The sequence below is a fragment of the Trichechus manatus genome, unplaced genomic scaffold (genome assembly GCF_000243295.1).
Source record: "Trichechus manatus latirostris isolate Lorelei unplaced genomic scaffold, TriManLat1.0 scaffold00046, whole genome shotgun sequence".
NCBI classification, from domain to species: domain Eukaryota; kingdom Metazoa; phylum Chordata; class Mammalia; order Sirenia; family Trichechidae; genus Trichechus; species Trichechus manatus.
In genome coordinates this window covers 9,394,229-9,400,395 of record NW_004443982.1, presented here as the reverse complement: position 1 = coordinate 9,400,395, position 6,167 = coordinate 9,394,229, and the positions used below count along the sequence as shown (strand labels likewise).

General features: G+C 39.5%; 1 pseudogene; it reads left to right on the top strand.

Moving 5' to 3' along the window:
- Positions 1-1,496: 1,496 nt before the first annotated feature.
- Positions 1,497-6,167, top strand: part of LOC101350717 (ubinuclein-1-like) — a 38,363-nt pseudogene continuing 33,692 nt past the window's right edge.

Genomic DNA, 6,167 nt, shown 5'->3' with positions numbered 1-6,167 from the left:
TTGTGATTATGAAGGAACTGCAATATTTCTGATCAATAAATTCTACCATATTTATGAGTTTTGAACTGTGCATCCCTTTTTTAAACTAAAATTTGAGGTGAGAAATGAAGATCTATGTTTGCCTTGACAAAAAGAACAGCAATAAAAAAAATATTAATTTTTAGTATAGAAATTTTGAGAACTCAGTTTAGACCATCAATTTTTCTTCACTCTCTCAATGATATTTTTCTTCACTCTCTCAATGATATTTTTCTATGGAAGTAAAGTTGAACATACAGATTAAAGAAAATCCTGGTTTCCTTTACCATGTGACTAAAGGGAGAAAACGTCAAAAGAATTTTATTTAATCAGGACAATGAACCAAAAATGAGATTAAGCACATCACGGTAGTGAAAATCCCTGTCAGCAAGTCTGAGGATTATGTAACTATTACAAGTAACTTCTCCCCATCCAGTTAAATGACATTAGCAACAAAAACTCTGAGTGAGTGAGTAATACATAATTAACACATTTTGAAAACCATGTGGCTAAGGCAAGTAAGTCTTTCACAAGCTCTTAGTGCACAAGAAAGATTTTATGCAGTTAGTGAAGAGAGGAGAGCAAAAGAGGCTGGCTGGAAAAGAGGTTTAAAAAAAGGTGGCATTTTTTTTTTAAGTAGGAGGGAGGCATGGGTCCATTTCCCTGAGGAAAAGATCCCCTTACATATAACAATTGGTTAAAGAGACAGGAGGCAAAAATGCTTCTTTTCTCTCCAGCCCAGCATTTCTTCTCCTGCTGGGAATAACGGTACCACTCACGGACTAATGTTAGCAAAATCAGATGGGGCAAGAAAGTGCATCCAGCAAAATCGATTGGGGCAAGAAAGTGCATCCTCAATGACAAGTTATAGCACAAAAACTCAAGGGGCAGAACCAATGGAAAATGCTTGAGGGTTAGCGGGAGGGCTGATTGGTTCAGGAAAGCCAAAGTTATGAGGAAAACAAACTGCTAAAACACTGAACATCACCTTTCCAATGACAGGCCAAAATGTCTCTGGTCACTTTAGTAAGAGTGGCCCAGCTCTGCAATGTTTCATTTTTTTCTTTGCTATTGATGAGTCTGCAGGGGACATTACATGGATCATGTTAAAGATTCAGCATATCTTAAAACTGGAAGGGAGGTCATTTGGTTCAGCTATTTTTGTCTTGAGAGAAGTCATCTGACTCTCGATACATAACTAGTGTCTTGTCTTCAAAGGTCTGTGGACCAGATTGTTAATCGTCAGCTTTACATTGTTAACTCTCACTTCTAAGTTCTCTTCTGAAAACTCCAACTTCACAGAATTGTCCATAATTTCCCACTTTGCAGTCATTGTGGCCAAATGCCATAGCTTCTCAAACTTCTCTTCAAGCTCCCACTTCGATGCTAGAGAGTGAGACAGTTAGTTGGATCATTTGGACACTTGAGAATTGTGGTAATTTCCTGGAGAACTTTTGAGAACCAGCTGTTCCAGTCCAATGTACATGCTGAACCCATCTGTGACTATTTCTCTGATCTTGCAGCTGCAGCCTTCAGATCTTCACTTCCCAACCTCCGTCCTGTTCATGTAAGTCTTAATTCCTACTTTAAACTCATTTGTTTTCTGTAATATATATAGTGGGTATGTTTTCCTTACCAAGCCCCGACTGATAAGTCTTCCTGCCAAAGTTTGTTTGTAGTAAGAGGTGTCCAAACTCTTTCACTGGACAGTGGGAGCCAAGATTGCCACTTTAAAGTAGGAGCTCTGGGACTGGGAACTGTGTGTGAGGTGCAGTGGTGCTTGGCACAGGAATCATAAGGGCTTTGTACCAAGGGAGGCCCAAAAGATATATATTCACCATACCTGTTTTGATTACAAGTATCAGAAGCCCACTTCAGCTAGCTTCAGCAAAAATATATAGGATAGCAAAAAGATGGAAACAACCTAGGTACCCATCAACAAACGAATGGATAAACAAATTATGGTACATACACGTAATGGAATACTATGCAATGATAAAGAACAATGACGGAGCCGTGAAACATCTCACAACATGGATGAATCTGGAGGGCATTATGCTGAGTGAAATTAGTCAGTCACGAAAGGACAAATATTGTATGAGACCACTATTACGAGAACTCAAAAAAAGGTTTAAACACAGAAGAAAGCATTCTTTGATGGTTATGAGGGTGAGAAGGGAGGGAGAAGGGAATTCATTAACTAGATAGTAAGCAAGGATCATCTTCGGTGAAGGGAAGGGCAGGAGACAACACAGGGGAGGTCAGCACAACTGGAGCAAAGCAAAAGCTAAGAAGTTTCCTGGGCACATCCAAACACTTTGAGGAACAAAGTAGCTGGGGCTGGGGTCTGGAGACCATGGATTCAGCGGGACATCTAGGTCAATTGGCATAACAAAGTTTATTAACAAAATGTTCTGCATCCTACTTTGGTGAGTGGCATCTGGGGTCTTAAAAGCTTGCAAGCGGCCATTTAAGAAGCATCAATTTGTCCCAACCCACTTGAAACAAAGGAGAATGAAGAACACCAAAGACACAAGGAAAATATTAGCCCAAGAGACTAAAGATCCACATAAATCAGAGACTCCGCCAGCGTGAGACCAGACCTAGATGGTGCTCGGCAACCAACCATGACCACCCTGACAGGGAACACAACAGAGAGTCCCAGACAGAGCAGGAGAAAAGTACAGAGCAGAACTCAATTTCACGTGAAAAGATCAGCCTTAATGGTTTGACAGAGACTGGAAGAATCCCCAAAACTGTGGCTCCCAGACGCTCTGTTATCCCAGAACTAAAACTATTCACGAAGCCCAGCCTACAGACAAAGATTAGACAAGACTATAAAACAAAACGTAATACTCGTGAAGAGTGTGCTTCTTAGTTCAATCTGATACACGAGACCAAATGGGCATCTCCTGTCCGGAGGCAGGATGAGAAGGCAGGAAGGGACAGGAACTGGTTGAATGGACACAGGGAACCCGGAGTGGAAAGGGGGAGTGTGCTGTCACATTGTGGGGATTGCAACTAATGTCACAAAACAATATGCGTATAAATTTTTGTATGAGAAATTAACTTCACCTGTAAACTTTCACTTAAAGCACAAAATATATATAGATATAGATGCATGGGAGGGTTATTGTAAGGATACTGAGGTATCTCCTGGAATCTAAGGAAAAGTTAAACAACCAAATTTCAGGAAAGTCAGAGAACAGGGCCTGAGAAAAATGAGGAATTCATTAATTCCTTTTTCTCCATCTCTAAGTTTTGTTTTTCTCGGCATTTCTGCTTTGTTCTTTACTTTCACTGCAGAAAGATTTTCTCTGTCTCCCAAGACAAGTGGAAACAAAAATTTGAGATTAGTTTGTGCAGGAGAAGCAGATAGATATAGGAAGAGAATCATCCCCCTGCACCAAACCCGGAATCAAGTTCAAAAAACTTTGGACGCAGTCTGTGTATACAGAGGCCAAACCTCAGCCTGGAAAGAGGTCATGGCTGGGGTCCCACTAAGAGAGAATTCCAAGCTGGTGCTGAATCATATTCCAAGAGAAGTTACAGGTTCAATGTGGAAATAGTGGTTTCATTTTCACAGAAAACAGTTCTTCAAATATCTAAGGAAAAGACAAACTCAGGAATAGACTTTTGGGCACCACTTGTATTCAACTTCATGCTACTAAAAGTGTGCAAAGAGACATTAGAGAAAATGGCAGAGATACAATCTTTGAAAATTCTCTTCCATAAAAGCAACAAAAACCTAGTGAAAATTATCAATATTGACTTTTTCAGTACTATGGAAACTAAACAGATGCTTGCAATAACCTGGGGAGAATTTATGCAAGAAAAATGGTTGAATTTTGGTAATGATAGCAAACTTCATGACTTTTTAAATTGCTCTAGATCCATCTTCACTCTCCAATATACAATAACCTTGAAAAATAACAGCCCACATTCCCAGCGCAGCCTGGCAGACACCTTGACCTGTCTGTGGCTCCCTAGAAGTCTCCATTTTGCAAGGCTGTCTGTATGTGACTTTACTCAGTTTTCCCAGTGCAAAAAGCTTTTTCCTCAGAGGGTGTTTATTGAAAACAATTACACAAGTATTTTAACTTTGTGGCTGCATGAGGCAGTGAATAACAGTTGGGACAAAAAATAGACTAATTAAAACGTTTAAAAGAAAAAGTTGAGGAATGAGATGCCCGTGGAAGCTTTGAAAAGCTGTGACATATTCCTGGGAACCTAGGAAGACACACACACGTGTAGTAGGGCTGTGCACATGCCCAGAGCTATGTGCATGCTCAGTAAAGACATGAGAAGGCTCTAAGCTCTCACCTCTGGCTGAACTTGAAGCTTTACAAAGTAAAAGCTAAAGTGGAATTGTAAAACTGCCTGGCTGAGTGTTGAAGGCATGCCCCAAAATACACACACAGAGCCCTGCAGCAAAGACTAGGAATTGGATTGGTTTTAAGTCTTTAAGGAAATATCTGTCCAATCATTAGCTCACCATTAAGCCAACCAAATACAAACTTCAGTGGTCACATATGACAAAGAATACAGATTTTACAGAATTAATTCAGAAAGGTCACTAAACAAACAATCAGCAACTATAACCAGCAGCAACAACAAATCCTGGGGAGGGGGTAGAATCTGGTTTCCGGAATTGACACATTATATTATTTTAAATGTCCAGTTTTCAACAAAAACATCATGAGGCATGCAAAGAAAAAAGAAACTATAGCCCATACACAGGAAAAAAAGCAATTAATAGAAACTGTCACTGAGGAAGCCAGATGTTAGATATACTAGACAAAGAAGTTAAATAAGCTATTTTAAACACGTTCAAAGAGCTAAAGGAAACCATGTATAAAGAACTAAAGAAAAGTATGAGAAAAAAGTCTCAACAGATAGAGAAATCAATAAAGAGATACAAATTATAAAAAGGAACTAAATAAAAATCCTGGTGTTGAAAAGCACAATAGAAAATGAAAAATTCAATAGAGAAGCTAGCTCAACAGCAGACTTGAAAAAGCAGAAGAAAGAATCAGTGAGCTTGAAATTAAAATTATCCAGTCTGAGGAACACAAAAAGAAAAAAGAATGAAGAAAAATGAACAGAGACTCCACAACGTATACCAACGTATGCATAATGGAAGTCCCAGAGTAAAGGAAAGAGAGAGAAAGGGGCAGAAAGAATATTCAAAGACATAATGGCCAAAAACTTCCCAAATTTGATGAAGAACATTAATATACACATCCCAGAAGCTTAACAAACTCTGTGCCTTAAGGAAGATTATCAAGAAAATGAAAAGACAACCTACAGAATGGGAGAAAATATTTGGAAACCGTATATCAAATAAAGGTTTAATATCCAGAATATATAAAGAACTCCTACAACTCAACAACAAAAAGACTAACAACTCAATTATAAAATGGGCAAAGGACTTGAACAGACATTTCGCCAAAGAAGATACACGAATGATCGATAAGCACATGAAAAGATGCTCAAAGCCCCATGGTCTCTGGGAACATCTAGCCAAATTGGCATAACATAGTTTGTAAAGAAAGTGTTCTACATCCTACTTTGGTAAGTAGCATCTGGGGTTTAAAAGCTTGTGAGTGGCCATTTAAGATACTCCACTGGTGTCACCCCATCTGGAGCAAGGGAGAATGAAGAAAACCAAAGTCACAAGGGAAAGATTAGTCCAAAGGACTAATGGACCACAACTACCACAGCCTCCACCAGACTGAGTCCAGCACAACTAGATGGTGTCTGAAAACCACCACCGACTGCTCTGACATGGATCACAATAGAAGGTCCTGGAGAAACCCCAAGAGTATGGCCCCCAGATACCCTTTTAGCTCAGTAATGAAGTCACTCCCGAGGTTCGCCCTTCATCCAAAAATTAGACAGCCCCATAAAACAAAACAAGACTAATGGGGCACAACAGTCCAGGGACAAGGACTAGAAGGCAAGAGGGGACAGGAAAGCTGGTAATAGGGAATCCAAGGTTGAAAAGGAACAGTGTTGACGTGTCGTGGGGTTGTTAACGAAAGTATAAAACAATATGTGTACTAATGGTTTAATGAGAAACTATTTGTTCTGTAAACCTTCATCTAAAGTACAATTAAAAATAAAAAATAGAGGGTCCCAGACAGAGC